The following is a 21,796-nucleotide window of genomic DNA, read 5'->3' on the forward strand; positions in this document are numbered from 1 at the left end:
GCATACATTGCGGAGGAGGGGGTGGTGGGGGAAATCAGCACGGTTGAGCGCATTTAAATTTACACAAACTCTCTAGGAATGACAGTGATAAATGTTACACTCTATTCTACAATATGTTTAATGCATAGGTCTGAAGAGTTAAGTTTTTCCCCCCTCTGGTACGACGCGGCTGTTGTAGTTACCACTATATGTTACATCAGATTCCCTTCCATTAAAATGCCAAGTGGCACAGTGAAGACAGCAGGAGAATATGACACTGAATTTGTTTACCTGTCACCTTCCTCCATCCTTCATTTTTGTCTTCTGCCTTTGTGCACGTGTGTGTGACTGAGATTGTGGGTGCAAGTTGAAGAGGTCATGCTCGGCAAATGCTCAGATTAAATAAAAAAAATATCGGATCTGTAGGATAAAGCACCCCTGCTGTAATTAATGAGTCTTTTTATCCTCTGTCAATGTAAAGAATATAACTTTTTCTGGTGTATTTTATTTTGCCGATAGAAACTCGAGAAAAAAAAAAAAAAAAAAAAAAACGAAAAAAGAAAACATGGTAGTGTAGGGATGGATTGTCAGGTCTCTGAAGAAGAAAAAAAATCTGTCCTTATCATTGGCTACATGGTGCTACATTTCCTGTGCTGTGCCTACGACTGTCACAAAACAACCAGAGCATTACTGTTGACACACACAAAAAAATGTCCCACACTTTCTCCTCTCACTGTCACACACACTTAATCATACACATACGTACACGGACACACTTGTGTGGCTCATGCAGTCTCTGACCTGTGTTTGATCTCCTGTAAGCAGGGCCTGCATGAGCAGCTAAGTGTACTTTACTGTATGTGTGCAACTGTAAGCACTGATAAGATAGCTCAAGCTTGATCTCTCTTCAGGATAAGTGTTTTGGCTTGTGGTGCACCTTGAAAGAAATGGTAACACCTCAGTGGATTTTTTTTCCCCCTTTTTCTTTTTTTAAATGCGCGGTATATTGGTGTGAAGCAGTATATATCAGAGAAGCAGCATGTGCTGATATTCTGTTCTTACAATTAAGATTTGCTGTTCTTGTTCTTTTTACCTATTTTATTTCATATAATCTACCACACACACACATACACGCACACACATATACTCTCTATATACATATATACTTTTCTCCAGCATAAAAAAGTCTTCTCTGCTATTTCTAACTGCTTGTTTTTGCAATACAAGTTTGCCATGATCCAGACTTAACACTATTACCAGTGATCAAGAGCAGGAGCACTCAAGTTGTCATTATGTTCTTTAGTTTTATGACCCATACAACAGTCTGGGCCAAGCACAGCTTCTTGTGTACTACTGCTGGCCCACTGTGAAGCCTGTAATATGTAAACAAACAAGCCCAAACTTTCTATGATTTACAACAATAGCAGGTCTTGGCTGGGGATCCTTTACCGCTTCCAACAGGCCTTAGCAAGCCAGCAATTCCAGTCGCAGACAGCTTGAGCACTTTCGATTTTATACCTCAGCAATTTTTATAGCATCTTTAGCTCTGCGCGCACAGACGTCAGTATATCCTCTGGAAAGAAAGAGCCTGCCAGAGGCAGGGAGGAAGAAGCAAATAACAATATGGCATTCGTGGAAAAAAAGAGAACGAAAGAAAGGAAAGGGTGTTCATGAAGGATGCTAAGTAGCTAGGTCATGTGACCTAGAGTGTTTTTGTGCTGCTATTGGACCCTGATGCATGATGCAGGGTCTTCCTGGTTTCTGATTTAACTGGCTGATGGTACAGCGCTGTCTCAGTGCCTCCCGCTTAGATTAAGTAAGGTAGAGTAGTCAAGCCTCTGAAGGTTTTGGCATTTGTGTAAGGTTGCTGTAACTGATACTGTGAAGTTATAATTAAAGGTTCCAACTGAGAGAACCTTGCATGATGCAGTTCACACCTTTCCTCTCCCCTGCAGGATAGTTAGACGAATGATGTGGGGCGCAGCATGGAAACTGAACACCACTGTCTGGAAGCTTATGTGTTCCCGCGCAGATACAGCACTGGGAGGAAAACAGAAATAGCTCACCATTAACATATCCCTCTATACCAGGAGAAAATGTTTCTCTCTGTGTGGTCTGTTTATTGGTCATCTGTAGAATACTATTACATCTGCAAGAACAAATGCTGCAACTGGAAAGTGCACACAGTAAAGTGTCACTTAGTCCCCTTTACTTTTGAAAACACATTATTTTTTTATTATCTAATTTCAAACTTGATATACTGATGTGCAACTCTGAGTTTGTTTTCTTTCTTTCTTTTATTTCCCACCTCGTGAACAAGGTTGCAGCTTTGGATTGTGACACGCTGTCGCCCATTTTTCATTTACCTGGCAAAAAAAATCTGATGCGACAGTTACATTTTGACAGTAGAGAAAATCTACTCTGCCATTTAGAGCTAAAGTCATGTTTCTGTGCTAATCCCTCATCATTTTTGGGCCTCATTGCCTATTTTTCTCTATGATATTAAGTATTCAAAGCTCATTTACATTCTTATTTTTCAATTTGCTGCTGCAGTAGTTTAATTTATTCCATATAATTTCTTTTTCTGAGAGGGACATTAATCATTGACTGTACGTTTTAGTGCCTCTGGGATTTTTTTTCTTTTTTTTTATCAATAAAATAAAGGGATAAAAGTCGCAGTGCTGGGATAGCTTGGAAAAGCTTTAGAAAGGATTTTTTTTCTCTTCAATACTTACTATTTTACCAGATCTTTGTGTTTATTCAAATTAAATTACGAGTCTGCGTGGATGCTATTTATTTTATCTCAAGCAATACCTGTTTCAAATCATTTTATTTTGTCCATATTTATAAATGTTGTAGCGGTTTGAAAACTTTCCCCCCAAAAAAGTCATATTTGTTTCCAAAGCAAAGGCAAACAACGTGTTTTAGAAAAGAACGCTCATATCAATAAGGGTCTCCCCTGTAATGCTTCTGGTAGTTCTATATTTCTGGTCTGTTAACTAGAGGCCTAACCACTTTCATCCTCTTTCTTCCTCTCTTTTCTTGTTGTTTCTTCATCCTTTCACATTCATTTTATGCTTGGCTATTCCGTAGGCTATCAGTGTATTAATGCCAAGGCTTAAGCCAAACAGCCTCTGAGAGATAAGCCTCCGAGTTGTCATGTGGCTGTTCACAGTTCATACTCTGCTTTCCCCCATTTGTCGGAAAGCCCAAATCATTTAATATTATTAATCTGTTTTTTTTTTCTTTTTTCTTTCTTTTTTTTCCTAAAAGTGTGTATGTGTACATGTGTATGTGACCAATTTTGTAAATTTCTTCTTTTTTATTTTTTCTGCTTCATTGTATAAACTAAACACATCTTCATTAGTTATTGACTTGCTTGAGAAGCTTGACCTTCCAAAGATGTGAGCGAAGGGGAAGGTGGTTGATGAAAGGCCATGTGGAGATTGGGCAGGGGGGGGGGGGGGGGTATTTCGGGGCATGGGGTAGGAGGAGGGCGTCTGTAAACTCTGATACATAATGCTGTGAGCTATAATACTTTGTGCATGGCTGGTCTCAGGCCTGCTAATCACGAGAAAAAGACCCAACTGTCTCACTCCATAAACCAGGCCCAGAAAGAAGACAGCCATGGGGGCACAATGTCACTTGTAAATCCCAAATTAAACTCAACTGCCCAACGCTTTCCAGCGTAAAAACACTCTTACCTCAGTTCCACCTCCCCATGTCTTCCCCTTTGCTGCACGGGGTGTAAATGCAGGGACAGACCTGATGGTGTCCATGTGCTAATAGTGTCAAGGTTGTGGAGTGGTCAGTTTTTCTCTCCTTGCTGGCTATGTTTGGCTCATATATTTCATGTTACAAAACTCATAGTGGAACCAGACCTTCTCCTACCAATGCCCTGAGCCCTGTCATATCAGGGTTGACACGAAAAGTTTGTATATTGAAAAGGGAGGTCATGCTACAGGGGGGAATGGTTTCCATATACATATTTTCTTAAAAACCCTTCTCTTCCGCCTGTCATAGATTTTAGAAGAAATATGCATATGGATAGTTTGAGCTTGCTATAGGGGAGGGGAGATGGTCTCCTTGAAGGCAATCTGTTCATTAAGATAATGTGTTAATTCCAATTAAACTAACATTAAAATGGTTTCCATAAAGAGTTGAAGTCAGCGTTTTTCCCAACTTGCTCTTTTAATTACATCGTTCCTCTCCTGTCATTAAGGATATTAAAAATTCATTAACAAGAACAGTATTGCACACCGCAGTGCCGCAACAAATCAGAGAGACTTTCATCTCATGTTGTCGAAAGATTATTGCCATTAGTGATTTCATCTGAAAGGCCTCGAGTGATATTTCAGGAGTTTTCAACAAGTCACCGTCAACTTGTTATAGCTCCACATTTATTCACAAGGTGATTTAATATGTGATTTAATGGAGAGAAAAAAGGGAGACACATTTAAAATAAACAAATGAGCTTTGGCAACACAAAGTTCTCTGTGTTGTATTTATCCCTATATTCAATTTGAATTTATTTTCAGCGGCATCTAGCGTTCCCTCTAATGTGATTCTATTGCATACTGTTATGTTATCTGTCAGTTATATTTCTCTCTCCTAATTTGTTTTCATCACATGTGTTTATGGCTATCTAAAACTGTTTTACAGCTTCACTATCGAACCGTGTTGCTGCTGCCGCTGCTGCTGCAGGAAATTAGTCTGTCCATGAATAACGGAAGCTTTGGCTATGTCATCCACACTAGACAGATGAAAGAAGGCAAATAAGACTGCCATCTCTTTTCTGGTATACCTGCGGGTTAATCAGGATGCTACCGTGCAGTTTCCAAAAGAAAGTATATGAAGATGACTTTTTACCTGAATAAACATCAGCGTGATCCCTAAGCTAGCCCACCTAATGATGAAGATTAAGAGGATAAAACAAACATGCACAAATGGGAAATGCAGCAGGTGCTAATGTGAAAATAATTATTGGTTTGGCATGAAAGTGGGGAATAATTAAATGAATAAATGTAAAACAACAGCTTGTTGGCGCAGATATGACTTTGGTGCCTTAAATATTTCCCTGGTGGGGTCTGCAAACATCTTCACGTACATTTTATCAGTGTTAAGAAAATGAAGCTGAACTACATGAGGAAATGACTGGCAAATGGTTGAGAATATTGCTCATTTTTTCATGCATGTCAGACATGGATTTTCAATGTGTGAGATGTAATGAGATGTAAAGAACACATGAAAAGACTGCGGTTGCTATATTATTACATTTATTATGAGAGACATCCCCACTTCAATCATTTTTGTGTGTATCACTGGAGTTTGGCACCAGAGCTGGGACGAAGCAACAGATTGGTACATCGTGGTGTGACAGTTTGGACATTTTAGGATGGCAACATGTTTGTTGGCAGTTTACTTTTTGTGTTTGTAGGGTGGGGTTAATAAGAGATTATAACAGCTATGATCCATGAATGTCAAAATTCACTTACCGCAAGTATATTCTAACAATAACCATGATTCTAACACAAGTGATAGTGAATTGGAAACAGTTGGAAGTATGTGGGATGGTAGCGTGCAGTAGTGTCAAATGTTTGTATAAGGGCAATGGACAACAAAAGTAATCTCAAGACACTTTACACAGGAGACAAATCCAGTCAAAGCAAATCCAATTGATTTCAATTATATTTCAATCAAATCTAATTCAATGTAATCCAGTTGATCCAATTTCATTCCAACAGAATTAAGATTCAAAGTTAATGCAGTGCTATTTTATAGAAACAGCCTAGCTATGGAAACAAATGGATCAGACTAAATCTTTACTTTAGTGAAATCCTCCATCCTGAGCAACCAAGAGGTGATAACAACCATATTCAACCAAAAACACATGCAAGAGCTAGTAAAGGTATATCTGCCTATGAAAGACAAAAGGAAACAATATTCATGGCAAATGCATACAAGAAGAATAAAGAGAACAGTGTGTATTGTAGTAGGTCCCCCAGCAGACTTGACCATAGTTGCAGAACTAAAGGGTCCAGGGACCTGAGCTATGACACAAACTATTATGTTTGTCAACAAAAAAAAAGGTTTTAATCTTAATGTTAACCCTTTAAAGATAGATAGCGTCTGCGTTCCAAACATTAACTAAAAGCTGGTTCCACAAGAGAGCAGTCTAATAACTGAAAATTCCCATTCCACTTTCAGAAACTCTTGGAACCACAAGTAAGCCTGCAGTCAAGGGCCTTCAAAGCATTTGCACCCTCGTCCTGGTATAAATTACAGAGTCATCTTAAATTGGATCATCTCCCAAGTTTGCTAGATTTTAAAGCTAGGATCAAGGTCTATCTGACTACTGAATGCACATGTTCTTTTATCAAACGTTGAGTGATTATACTGTAGTGATGTGATTGCCAAACTGTTTTAGCTGTTTTTTATGTCTCTTTTGTTGATGTTGTTCAATGTTGTTCAATGTGTAACTGATGTGGACCTATTGTGCTGCCTTCTTGGCCAGGACCCCCTTGCAAAAGAGATTTTAATCCAATGGGATTATTCCTGGATAAATAAAGGTTAAATAAAAATAAATAAAAAAAAAAGTCAGAAAGCAAAGTGCTCTGTTGGGATAACAAGAACTATGAGTACTTCAAACTAAGAAGGAGCTACAAAATTGAGAGTTTTATATGTAAGAAAAATAATCTTTGAGTTCTGGAGTTAATAAGAAACCAGTGAAGCTTGATAATATTACCTAGTGGAAGCACATGTGGAGTTGAAAGTAATGGTCCTAGTATAGAACCCTGTGGAACACTAGACATCTCTGGTGTATGAGGAAGACCTCTCAGCCACATGAACAACTGGAATCTATCAGATAAATGTGACTTACATGTAATGCTGTTCTCTTTGTATCAATAACATGCTGAAGCGTCTGCAATAGAATATTGTGATCATCTATGTCAGATACAGATTTTCTGACTCAAACTCTTCAAACAAATATTTTTTTATGCAATGGACAATTAATTGACTTGCAACCATTTTTTTTCCTTTGATGTTGAAGTTGGGCTAAACCCTGCATATAAATATTGAAACTTGAAACTTGAAAATGGTCACTGGCCTCCTCAGCTCCACTCTGGGGTTGGCATAGAAGTAACAGAATAAGTCAGTATAGAGGAAAAGTAAATAAATAAAGTGCACAGGATGTAAGAAATGCACAATATTCAAAGACTAATCTTTTGTTCAAGTTTGTGACATAGTAGGTTACCCAGAAAAGCCCAATGTTATTGTTTTGTAAATTTAACTATGCAGGTGATTAATGTGTCTTGTGAAATTAAACTTAAAATTGCAGTCCATTAAATTACAATTTTGATCACGTAAAATATCAGATATCACCATCAAACAAAACACAAACAGACTAAGAAAACATCTTTAACATTATGACAAAATTGTCACAGCATTTGGTATATAATCTCAAGGATGGGAGTAGACTCAAAGAGACACTACATGTTGTAGGTAGTTCTTACTAATTCAAATGTTTTCAGGGAAAATTTAAAAGAGAGGAAAGAAGTTGGGAGGCACTTGTTACAATAGTGACTCACGAAATGATGGAAGTCAACCACATAATAATAATGACATTTGGTTTAGGTGTGCTTTCCTTGTTGTTTTAAACATTCAGTTGTTGTATTTGTTATATATCATTACCAGCTATTAATTTGGCATTTGAGAAAGTTTTCTATTTTCAAAACTCAGTTTTATTGCATCTACATGTGAGTGATGTCCAAATAGTGAGGAATAAACCATTTCCACATATACACTTTCACTGAAAGATGAGCAAAACACCATAACATCACGACATTGTCAATAGTCCATTAGGAGCTGTTGTAAATTGTATCTCAGTATAGCCACTACTGCATCATAAAGCACTAAAATATTCATATCCTCCTAATTAATTGGTATCAGAGGGGTGCCTTTTTTAAAAGTAGTACAACAATGAAGCAAGCCTTAGATTAGGATTGAAATTTGCAACACAGCAAGCAATGGAATTAATGCATTGTAGAAGAAAAATAAAAATCTTTCACACAGTTTTTATTGTTTTCATTACCTCATCAGATACCCAGAACTTACAGTGATATCATTTAAAAAAAACCAAGCTTTTGTTAATGACCTCCGCCCAGGTTGGCATGTTTGCATCGACCCACTAACGTTGTTGACATCACCACCAGCCACACCTCCTCCTACAAATCCAGTTATTGAATCACATTACATGGCTCTGTGGGACTCCCATTACTCACTCTGGCTAATCTGTAATGACTGGCTATCATCAACCAGTCAAGTTAAAATGGGCTCTCACACTGATTAAACTAAAGTAAATAAATAAATATAAAAATCCAGTAGTCTGACACAACTTCGCTGCCTCCTTCACTTCTCTCCAATGTCACTCACTCTAATCCCAGTTATCTCAGCTCGCCCGCCTCTCCTTTGGTGGAATATGTTATTGATCAAGCCTGTGTGTACAACTATGTGTGTGTGTGTCTACATAACATGTGAGCATATGTTTGCGTGAACTGTAGATGGGCAGCTCTGGGCTTCTGTTTTTACATGCAGGCCCTGCTCATATTGGCTTTTGTCTGGGGACCTGGTGTATCCCAGCTGTGTTGGAGATCCATCAACCCTGACAGGTCTATTGTACCAACACTCTTCACAGGCTATGGCCACCAACTCACACTACGATATCGCTTTCATTTAAAAAAAAAAACATTCATGAGCAGGGATGGAGGAGGGTTTGAATAACTGAAGCAACTAAAAGGAGGTGAATCAGGTTTGTGCGTTTAATTCTCGAACTTTAGATCAAATTGCTGATCTAAATACTCTTATTTCATCCTCACCAGTCAGAGACAGGCCAGACAGGGAAACCAGCAACATATGAACTGTGTCCTCCATTTAGAAGCACACCATGGTCATCAGGTATTAAAATTGTGCACAACAACTGAAGCGAAAATCTTCTATTATATTACCTCAAGTGTTTGCAAATTAAAGAGACCATGCCGATGAAAAACTGAAGTAATAAACAGTGTGTTTTGGGCACCGTGGATTCAGAAGAAATGAATGGGTATTTGAATGATTGCTGGTGTGACAGGCTTGCTGTGATAGAATAACACATTCTGTTGAACAAATAGGCCCTTGAGTGCCGGCTGGTCCCAGGGGTCTGTCTACAGCCCCGAGGCCAAGGCTTTCACGAGGATGGGCTGCTCACAGCATGGATATACCCTGACAAACGCTCTGAAACTTTAATACTCCACATGTGAGTGCAGGCATCTTGTTAACATACTTTACTGTACAAACATGTGCGATGTGTCAGAAAATCCATGCTAACTGAATAAACACTGCATAAAAATCCCAGACAGATTAAAAAGAACACCAAAAATTATATTTATCATGTGGCAAAGTCATGAGAATACTCCAGTTCTAGAGGATATTAGATATTCTAGAGGTTTCCAAAGGCATTTTCTTTTTTGGGGCGGGTTTGGGGGGGGTGTCATAACTGTTGATTGGCTGGATCGCACAGAAAATGTTCTTCGTTTGTTATTTACCTTGATGCAGCAGCATGTTAAAAGAGCCTCCAGTGGGGATAAAGCTGCTGGCGCTCAGCTTTGTTCACTGGTGCCTTAAGAGACATGTTGCTGCTGTTGTAATAGCTTGAATCCTACACTGCAGTCTAGCAGCCCCACACAGCACGCTCTTTGATGATGTCACAGGGTTAGATAGGCGCCATTGTAGATACGAGCTTCCAGAGGGCCACTACACACTGTTCTAGCATCTGTTGAAAAAGAAACACCCTCCCAAGTCCCTTTGACACAGCGGTTTTTTTTTTTTGTTTTTTTTTTTAAAGGGGAGCTGGACAAAAGCCACAGTTTCTTCTGTGATATCCTGTTAAGGCTTTTCTGGAGCCAGCCAAGCATAGCCTTCCTTCAGAGAGCTGGGGCAACATCATTCAGCTTCCTTCGTGTGATTCAAGGCACACAACAAACCCTGTGGTCCACAGCTCAGTGGCCAAGGAAAAAGACCCGTCACACATTGTCTTTTACCCATACGCACATTCAGAGGCATGCGCATTATGCATCACCCCCGTTTGGGCATGTATTGCACAACACAAGTGTATGCACACACACAGAAAAGAAAAGTAAGTTTCTGTTTTATAAAAGTTTTTTGAGGCTTTTCTCTCTTTTTTTGATATATGAGTTAACTACTGGAAAAGCAGTTGCAGGATTAAACTTTCCACCGTGTTGTATTACTGGTATCCTGTTTATCCAAGCAAGCCCCGCAATAACTGTAAAAGACATCATAACAAGTATGTACTGTTGAATGTTTCTCACATTCAGCGATGCACTTTTGTTGTATGCAAAGAGGAGCGATGTGCAGTGTGCCTCCAGTTGCCACTGAGCACAATTAAAGCACCGCTAAATCTGTATAATTAACAACCCCAATCAAATTGAATCTGAATTAATTGCAATGGCAATGATTTGAAGAAGGGTTGAGGGATGGGGGTAGACACAAACACAGCAAGCATATCTCAGGGGTAAACATGATGGAATTACAAAATGAGCAGCTTGCAAACTGTCTCAGCTTTGATGAAGCAACGTTTAATTATGCCCCTGATGGAAAAGGTCCCCTATTGTCTAAAGCTAATTTGTCCCTTTTGGCTACTTCCCTACCCCAGAGGCCTGTCTGTCTCAAGTTACCTCTCCTCCTCCTCCTTACCAGCCCGCTGCCACCCCGGGTATCAGCATCTCCCAGCTCCAAAGACATCCACGACCAGGAGTTAGGTCCAGACAGTATTTTGTTTGTTAAGTGTAGCCCAAAGATCTGGGCCCTTGGGAAAAGATGAAAGGAGGTAAGCCACCTCCCTCTCAAGGAAAGGATCAAGCAGGTCAATTTCCTCTGACTTTGTCCTGTGTTGGAGTTTGTATTCCCTCAGTCCACAAAGACCACCATTGCACTGGACTGGAGGCTCACTCTCTCCCTCTCATCTGCCCCGTTGCTGCCCTCATTTGATTCACAGAATAATAGATGGCAATACATGCCTCCCAAGCACAACTCCTTTTTAAAAAGTGAAACAGGAGAATGCACTCCCTTGCAAGGAAGGAACATCAAAATAGAAAAAGATACTGTATAATTCTCTCTAGTTTCAACACAGAGTTCTTGAGGGACAGTATGAAAACAAGATTATTGCAGGAGAATCCTTTTATCTTTTTATTTTTCGTAAGAAATCGTTAAATGTCCGTACACATGTTTGTGGTTCATTTTAAATATTGATAAATCATCAGTGTTATGCTTTTCCCATATTTAGCTCGGACCGATTTCTCCTGCTTTCCTGATAATGGAATTAAATATACCCACATTAGGCCTGACAGAGGATCCAGTTTACATTTAAACGCAATTTCAAGGGGGCATATATTAGCATAGTGAATTAAAATTAAGAGCTAATTATGCAAATATATTATCAAATCTGACAAGAGATGGTTTTCAGTTCACTTAATATCTCATTTGGTGGGACAATAGTTACTTGATAGTCCAAACAGCATTGCATCCCTTTTGCTGCAGAGCCACACACTGGTGTCAACTGTTCAGGTGCTTTTTAGTCATAAATATAACAAAATGTAGTAAATTACAAGGATTGCTTCTTACACGTGCCCAGAAAAATTCCCTCCTCACAGAAGTCACTTCAAACCTGCTAATAAAACAATTATAATGTTTTATAAAAATGTGGAGTATAAGCTTTGATTCAGTAGCTGTTCGGAAATATTACATTGACATCTGATAAGTTGCAGTTATTCTTGCAGATATTCAGACAACTCATACACAATTACAAGACAGATATACAGTATTTGAATAAACCATTTTTGACACAATTCATTTTATTGTGTCCATATATGCAATACAAATAACCATCTTCTATATTTTGTGAACAGAAGGAAACATCGCTGGGATGTTTTACAGAGGTCGGACTTTTGATTATCATATACAAAATATAAACTCTATTTCATTATAACATCAATCATCCCATTATAACATCATCATAACGTAAAGCAAAATATAACTCTCAAGCTCTAATAAAATGAATGATAAAGATTTGTAGCGTACGTTATATTTTAAACTTTAACTATCTTGTTGGAGGAGAAGCTAAGGACTTGAAAGAGAAATGGTGTAAACAAAATCAACTGGAAAAATGGCATGCCTGTCCAGATAAGATGTAAGAGACTCAACGTGATTACATCATGAAAGAAATAAACCTTAACCTCCTGCAAATGATGTCTCCAGCAGGGGTCCTCCCTTATACAGGAATCAGTCAAAATATCTGCTATAGCAAAGAATGTCAAATGTTATTATACTGGAAAAAAAGCAAGAAATAAAAATAAAAACAATAATAAAAAAAGATGTTGTTGTATTCTGTTTGAATTAGTTTCTATTAATAACTAAAAGTCAAAATCTGTTAGAGACACGTTGACTTAATTTTAAATGATTAGTCCCATAAAAATAGGTACACATTTTAAAAGAAAAGCAAAATCAGCTGTAGGTCAATCTCTACCTTTACTCTGAGGAACTAAGGAACTGGACAAATATGACATTTTGCTATAACATACCGGTAATTTAGCACCATTGTAAAACTGCTGATGATGATGGCAAAGTGCTGAGGAAGAATGTTCACACCTTTAGTTGTTTTTATACAAGGAAGTGTATTTTTCGTCACTTTTCTTAATAAAGCTCCTTTTTCTGGAGCCATATTGACAGTGAGGTGTGTGTCCTTTTAGATTGCAGCCCAGTGTCACGAAGTGAAGCTCTTTATGAAATATGAACAGGCTCCTCTGCTGTTACTGATACACATCCAAAATAATCTAATTAATAGAGAGAGTAAAAATGGAAAGGTGGAAAATGAAATGCTATTCAAGAAAACAAAATATGATATTTTTTTCCACACAAAAAGCAAAACAATAAAAATGACTCTCATAATGTTTTGCAGTCTCCAGTGTACTTGATTTTTCTGTCTCCATCTCTCTGATATGAGGAAGTGCAACTGTTACCATTTTTCCAACAAAGAGGGAAACTTTTTTTAAAACAACCACTGCTGATGCTGCTGACGTTAGCATAAAGAACGCTTCAAGGCTATAGATGAGTTTTATTAAATCCTGTTGCTATAAACCTAGGTTTCACAACGGCAGTTCAACCTCTGAGGAGTTACCCTTCACTGTGTGTAATATATGCGCTGTTGTATGTTTGTCAGGTCTTTACAATCAAATACAATACAATCTTAAACTGCAAAGCTCACAGCTCAGCAAGTATGTAAAAACCCCTCTGCATGTTCCCTTACTTTTTTTTTCATAACAAACATCAGCCATCAAGGCGGATCTTTAAGAAGAGGTGGCAGATAAAAGAGGTGGGAGGTAATGAAGAGTATCACAGGGTAACTGATGACCTGTCCTTAGCATCGGGGATATTGTTCCAAGGCTTAATCTTTGTCATCAGAGTAAGGACAGTTTGTCTGTGTGTGAGATGGAGCAAGGAGAGCTAGAGGCTTACTGTGTCAACTTTCTCTCTCCCTCTTTCTCTCCTGTGGGTCAAGTAAACAGCCTTAGCGGGGACAGCTCAGGGGCTGGTGTCTGACCAGCCAGGCTGAAAATGGCCCTTGTCCATTCCTGCCATGTAGCATTTCTTTCCTCGGCTGTTTGTCCTTTGTCACGGACACAGCTTGTAATAAGAAGAGCCAACATATTTATGGAGTGGCCTACCTCGCTGGTACACAGGTCTTTTATCTGCCAGGCACAAAACAGCTTTGTTACCTTTTAACAATTCACAAACCCATACAGTGGCGGAAAGTGACAGCTATTTTTTTTTATTTTAAAAACGTCGAGGATGTGTGAGGGTGTATCTGCGGTTTATTGAGTTTATATATATATATATATTCATGCATATGCTTATATTGACACAGATCCTTTAGAAGTGTGACAACATAAGAAGTAGATCCACTTTTTTCTTTTAATTCTTAAACTGTGAGGATTTTTTTTTCTCTTTAAACTTGCCCCTGACCTGGAGGCCAATTAGGGTGTTCCTGGAGAGTGATTTGTTTTGCTGTGTGCGGTGGCCGTCCACTCAGCAACATTTATGAGTGATTAGTTAAGCTTCGGCTGAGCTCTAAGAAGAACCTGCAAGGAGCAACAAAGCAACATTCAGATGGCTCTAGTAAGGAGAGTCCAGGGTGGACTTAGAAGTGAACTTTGGCAGACAAAAGAAATGAATGATGAAGTGGACAAAGGAGTCCTTTGACAGGTCTGGTGTTTGTGTGTCTGTGTGAGTATGTGTTTTCAAAACGCAGGCGGGGATCCCCATTCAAGTCAGCAGCAGGTTAACAAGATACATTAGTACTGCAAACAGGCTGTGTAGAACTACTTAGATCCTGTACTGGGGGGGAAATTACAGCCGCAGTAATATAATATACTCCAACGTTTACATGTACTGCACTGTAGCTCCTGTTCAAGTAAAAATGCTGCAAGATGTTCACAAGAAAAAAAATATACTTTATCATTCTGTGTAAAAACAAGAAGGAAAATGCCTTTTTCAAGGCATGCCAGCACACTGTTTTCAATATGGCTGGTAAAAGTTATAATATTGAATGGTTTCATTCGTTTTAATGAGTCGTTCTGTTGCCTTAAACTCAACAAATGGCAATGTAAAATGACAGTAAAGAACAAATTAACAAAAATGGAAAATAGAACGCGTAAAAGTAAAGAAATAATTGCCCAAACATGGTCGCAAACTTAAGTCCTCCGACTTAATCCCCTAACGACCTCGACCGCGTCCATAATTAGAGTATGTTGACTTTTATTAGCGTAATACAGCATAACTATGTCTGAGATTGCTCATACCATTGATGTTGTTGTGCCAACTTATTCCTTTAAACACATGGCAGTTTAAGATGATAAGAAAGCATATACATATATGAGAAACCCCACTGGACATAAAAATGACAATTACTGACACTCTGGGCTAATATGGGTCAAAATATCAAAGTGCACACAATATCTTAGGTTTTGTCTGGGTGAAGCGGAACATATAGTTTTTGTGCACAGGTTTCAGCCAAACAAGGTCAGCCCAGTCACATAGGAAATACAAGAATAAGTTACTGTAAAAAACTGCCATTATGTTGGATAGGACATATTTCATTTTTTATGAGGCAAAAAAAAGAGTATGCGTGTAGATTTATTCTGCTACTTCGCACAACTGATTGCAAACCCACAGAACACAGCTGTCACAAGTTTAATTGAATATTTCTTCTTTTTATTTACTGACAACATGAAATCCCACTAATGCTAATGGTTTCTAAATTAAGGCATTTGGCTGCTTCGCATCTTATTGTTATAAGTGTGTAACATCTCAATTCCAATACTTTTATCAAGGTTAAAGACTAAGAATACGGCCTCTTTAATCAATTAATTGATACTTCACATCAGATAATGGCACTTGTATCTAATGAATACTGTTAAATGGCCTAAATGTGTTTTAATCCTCTCCATCAAATCATGATTACAGCGGACGGGTATATCAAGTGGTCCTTTCATTTGGTTAACATGATCAAATTGACTTCTGTGTCATGAGAGATGACACCGGTGGTAATTAATTTCTCCATTAAGGGTGGCCGATGTGACAGCCATGCAAACAGAGCGCAGTGACAGGGAGGACACAATAACTTCAGCAAACTGAGACAACCCAACTGCCAAGGAGGAGCAACGGGTAATCACATTATCTGTCTGCGGGAAGGCATTGTTCATTAAAACGCAACAACACCGCTGCATTGTCTGCCGCTGCATCATCAGCATATTTGCAGATGTGGCAGATTTCATCGCAGCATTTACATATAATAATGAACTTTTAAAAATTCATTCCAAATTAGTCAAGTGAGCGATTGGAGCCTGTGGGTATTTCCACTAGGGGCTTCAGTCCTTTGTAGTTTTACTGTTTCAACTTTCTCTCTTTTTAACACCTATTGAGCAAAAGAAAGAAAGGCTGGCTATTTACTTAAATTAACTAAGAAAAAAAAGGCCGAGAACAAAGGGCCCAGATCAGATGGATAGCTTTAGCTTTATTTCACACTCCGTTAGTGGAATCTTTATACGTACATAAAGAAACTGAATAATTAGGGTCATTTTCGTATTTATACTATGAATTGGAGACGTTTAACTCCTTTCACATCATAATTCTTTAAGCTTTACAAGATTTCTGGCCTTTCAGAGAAAAAAGTGAAAGTAATAATGTGGGTGTCTTACGGCCTGTTAAAACGAAAAAATAAAAACTGTGTGTGTGTGTGTGTGTGTGTGTGTGTGTGTGTGTGTGTGTGTGTGTGTGTGTGTGTGTGTGTGTGTGTGTGTGTGTGTGTGTGTGTGTGTGTGTGTGTGTGCCTGCAGGCTGTCTGGTCACCTGTGGGGGTTTTGATAAAAAGTGAAACCAACAGTTTCTCTTCCAGCAGCGAGACCCGGGAGCTGCTCTCATAGGGGGGCGGGATTGTCCAGCATTTTCACCATAATGCTGCCATATGGGGAACAGAAGGATCAGCTACTGGCTCCCTGCCAGAGCAAAGGCTAACACCAATCCACATATGCATAGAAGTGGTCATTTAGAGCCACGGCTTTTTACCATAACAACAGATGAAACACAGGAGTCATTTTGCTTCCTCTAAGGGGCATTGTTCCCAGGGCTCACCGCCTCTTAAGCTGTCTCCATATGAGGCAGGATAAACTTAGGGGCCCAGGCCCTGGTGTAAATAACAAAGACTGCCTCACTTACACGCTTCCTAAATCCTATCGAAAGATGAAAAGGGAGAAAAAAAGATCTTCTCCATTTCCTCATCTTCTGAAAATGATCTCAAAATAAAACAAATGAATTTAAGTGGCTGTCGAAACCTTGTGTGTGTGTGTGTGTGTGTGTGTGTGTGTGTGTGTGTGTGTGTGTGTGTGTGTGTGTGTGTGTGTGTGTGTGTGTGTGTGTGTGTGTGTTCATCCTTAACACTTCAAAACAAGTTACCACATAAATGATTTAATTAGTTTTAACTACAGTGATGCTCTCGAATCTTCCGAGTGAACTAAATTAGCGCCATTAAAGAAATATCATTAAATATGATTAAATGCTACACGTAACTCGTTTTTCAAATTATTTTTAACTGAACAACAGTGTCTAAACGGTTTTGTCTGCAGAAAATTGATATCTTTTCAAAAAGGTTGTGAAACTACCTCACAGGATGTAATCTTTTATACATGTATATACATGTAATTTGTAAAATATTGTTAACTCGTTTGAATATTTGACTATTGATGAGACTTTTTTCTTGTCATTGCATAGTTAAATATAATTTTCTGGTCACTGAATACCTTAAAAACATCATATTTCCTCCTGATATATGAGTTCAGCACATTTAAAGGAGTTCTCCTTCAGAATACTTCAGGTTTGAGTGGACAAACAAGTTTGTGTTACCAGGTGTGAGTGCTCTCCTTGTTGTGAATTTCTTCATTTTATCACTGAAAGCAATGAGCCAGTTGACCATTTTGTGCAGACTTGCAAGTGGTTTAGTGTGTATTTCAAAGCTGGTCAGGCCGTCAGTGAGCTACTTAAGAGCGGCAATATTGTAATAATGACTCGCTGATGGGAGGGTAGCAATGGAGCTGAACTTCTTACATTCCTCTCATGCTGCCTGATTATGACTTTAAAGGAATAAATTATGACCGCAAACAACCTGAGAATCTCAACTCCTTCCAGCAGCCGCTTCATTCTGCTAAAGAGAAAAATAATGGATCTTTTCTCAAGATGAGAGGAAAATAATTCAGCCGACTTTATTTGCTGGTTGACTTGCTTTACTAGAGTTTACTGGGATTATTGCTATCATACATTTTTCAACATTGAAATGATTTTATTTTGTTTTTGTCAGTGGCCAAGCTACGCTGAATGCTTCTTCTGCGATCTTAGATATTTCTCAGGTAAGTGGACTGATGCACTGAAGTTATCCCTGCACTTTTACTCACAACAACAATTATATAAAACCTAGTAAATCATCTCAAGATTATGTTCCATCCAACATCCGTACATAATCTCCCCACTATAAAACATAGTTTCCTGTCCATTTATCAGTTGAATGGATTGATTGCTTGTCTGATGTACATTATAGAAAAGTGGAGTGTTATGGCCAAAAACACCAAAAGGTCATCTCTTCCTGTCTAGAGTTTAACCTTGATTCGTAACCACGATGAGCTCATAGTAAATCATGACTAAAGAGCCAGCCAAGTCTCTTAGATAAGAAATGAAAGGCTGAAAACCTGTTGGACGTATTTATCGAGGCCCAGTTGAAGCACTGCGTTTGAGCCGTATCCGATCGCAGCGAAACATTATACAGACTTTTAATATCCAGAGGGTGTCGGGCTGGAGCGAGAGGCAGCCAGCTGCTTCACTATAATCAAATGTTACAGTATAAAACAGTGTGTCGCGCTACTATTTGACATGGTGGAATGAGATTAGATGGAATTCATTTCTAAGTGAGTGGAAATTACAAGCCTATTGAAAATCAGCCCACGCCCCACCCAACCTTGATCGCAGCTCATCCCCACCGCTGGCCTAACAGCCGCGAGGTAGTCGGGTAGAACAGTGACATGAACAGGGTACGACCCCCCACAACCTGTACCTGCAGCCAGGCTCTGTACAGCGGGAGTAAGGCTTGTAGTTTTAAAGGTCAGATCTGTCCTGGTACAAGTCTGACACTCAGGATACACACAGCACAGGCAGCGTTTTACCATGTTCTGAAGTAGAGAAAAAAAAGTCTGATGTACCTCATGCTGAGATCTGTGGACAATGCTCGAGATGTTTTTAAATCTTTATCATTTAAGTCAAGTTGTTACTTCAGACCTGATGCATTTACCATTAAAAAATGCCCTCCATTCATGCCACTGGACTTTTCTGCTCATTGTTCCTGGGCGCTGTGACCGAGAAAGGCCCTTGACATTCTGATCCTTTAACACACATCTCAGACTTTGCAGCACATCAGGATGACACTTCATAAAAAGGGAACTCCACCTTTGGCTTCTCCTGGAGAACAACACGTGTCAGCGGCCCCCCGCGGGCCCTGTCAGGGGGTGAAGAGGTTAGGCGCTCTGTGCGGCCGCATAGATCCCAGCCTTCTTGAAGACCACCATAATGACTGCTAATTATGCTGCCATCTGTGGGGTGGGCTGTGTTATGTAGACACCTGTTCATTAAGCAGGAGAAAGAGACTTTTCTTTCTGTGGCGTATTCTATATAAAAGCTCAATGGCTTCCCTCAACCCCGGGACACAAATGAAGAGCATGTTGAATTTGTTCTATAGGGAAGACTTTCAAGCCTCCACAAAAACCTCCTCATTAATCCACATGCAAATATCAATACAACTTCAGAGCATGCAGAATTGAACTCTTGTGCTCTGCTAATGATTGACTGAACTTTGTGTGAAACCTTTCCAGGTTTGGCGCCATCACCAAGGTTAACCAGGCCATCGGGCTGCATTAGTAGGAGGGTGTTTGCAGGGAAAGCCAATAAAAAGCTCTCAGATATCTGTTGAGGGGGAGCACAGCCTGTCAAGCCTCTGACCCTAAGAGTTGATCTGCCATTACTGCCTCACACAAGACTAATGAGAGCCATTTCTTTGCCAGCACCTTGAATAATGTCAATACTCGTTCACGCTGTGCTGAATGCTACCTGTTTAACTTTTACTTGATGTGATACAGGTGCACCCTTAATTCTTGAGAACATCTAGCAGTTGGCAAACTGTCCAGGTAACTAATAGTGTAATAATAATTTAAATTTTCTGTATAGAAGCGCAGTGCCAGCCTTTGATAAACTCTGCAAGGCTTTAAAGCTGTCTCCTCCTCCTCGAGCTTCCCCAGACACATTTATCTAATCCCTATCTTTCAGTTAAAGATTTATATAAATGGATGATTGCTAAGCATCACATATTTCAACTTTTTATCTGTTCAGCTTATGACTCCATTTAGTTTTAGATCCTCAGAGAGGGAGCCAGTGCAGCAATCATAAAGTGAGGGCCAATTAGGATGTTGACGGATTGAGTTTGGAAGATAAATTTGGGATGTAAAAGGTTGACATAGCTGCTGTGTCTGTTTCACTGCGTGTGTGGCTCCCAATTAAGTGAAAAGCGCGTTTTTTTTCTCTCTTTTTTTTTGCACCAGGATCAGAGCGTCTCCCTGACAGATGAGCTACTAATGAGAGCAAATCTCACAAAATCCTCAAGAAACATGATGAATTGAATCATGCTCCCCCTGTTCATTTGAAGTGTTCACAGGTTTGACAAAGTGCTACATTTATTTACTCAAAAAGAAAAAGAAAAGGCAGCTGTATAAGTCTTCTAATCATTGTTGATATAGACTCTGGCTTTTTCGTATCATGTTAAGATAAACAGTGCTTCACTATACTCCTCATGGTGTCTTATTTATCCTCCTCATCTCAATAGAATCCCACGATAAACTTTGAAGGCAAACATATGTTAAGTCCTGAGGCCTCAATCTGCATCCCTCCCTAATATTTATCAGAGAAATTAAGGAGCCTATTTCTCTCATTATCACCCTCCAAATCCCCACCATATGTATCCCTATTATTAGACAACGAGCAGAAGATGTCCTATTTTCAGATTTAAATTACCAAGTCTAACCTTAATTGGTTAGAAACGCTGTTTAGTGGATGATATCAAAGTCGGGCTTGGGAGAGAATCCGACAGATGGCTTAGTCTTATGACTTATATTAACACCTTCCAAGTTTAATGAACTGTTAATTGCTTTTCTGATACATACTGTAATGGGGACATTGGAATACACGCAGTAATGCAAACAGATTACTTTGTAGACAACAGATAAACACACATCTTGTTCAATGTCACCTTTAAGTACTTTGAAAAGCAAAAGCACGGAGACAAGGAGAGAAAAGATGGATTGTTTATAGGTGCTGAGGGATTTTGGAGACATGCTTTCGCCTCACTATTTTTTGTCGTATTGTAATTGCATATACGTAACTGAAAGGTTTGACTCGGGGTCAGGGTCAGAGCTGGGGCATTCGGGTCCTCGAGGGGCCAGTGTCCTGCATGTTTTAGAGGTTTTCGTGCTTTAGCGCACCCTGATACAAATTCTGCAGAACTTGACGACAAGATAAAGATGATCCATTTGTTTGAATCAGGTGTGTTGATGCAAGGAAACATCTAAAACATGCAGGCCCCTGGTCTGGGTTATTCTTTTAAAATCACAAACTGCTAAGGTAAATAAGACTTCGGAAGGGACATACTGTATTACACGCTTTGTTAGGAATAAAAATACTTAATAAAATATTACTTAATACTTATTACTTAATAAACTTAATAAAATATTTGTGGTATGTTTTGTTGAAAATACCACAAAGCACTTTTTTTTAACCTTGCTTATAAGTCGGTCTCCAAGCTGCCTTCTCTTCTGCAGGGTACCTCTTTTGAAATCAATGTTAGAAATGCATATTTCCCGAGTAAAACCAAATTCAGCACAAACATTAAGATTGCGGATAAATATTTTCTGATGTGGGTCTGTGATGTGACAGTATTCTGTATACTTAAATGCCTCCCTGAATGATGTGCTCTCAGCCTTGGGCAACCACAAAAAAACTACCAGACTTTTTATGTCAGATATTTGATTTTGTGGTTACTTCAGAATTTTTTTATTTTTTTTAATGCTGCCTCATGGGATGTTTATGGGATGTTTATATCATTGATATCACAAGATAAGAATAA

This window comes from Cololabis saira, chromosome 17, assembly GCF_033807715.1.
Source record: "Cololabis saira isolate AMF1-May2022 chromosome 17, fColSai1.1, whole genome shotgun sequence".
Lineage (NCBI taxonomy): Eukaryota > Metazoa > Chordata > Actinopteri > Beloniformes > Belonidae > Cololabis > Cololabis saira.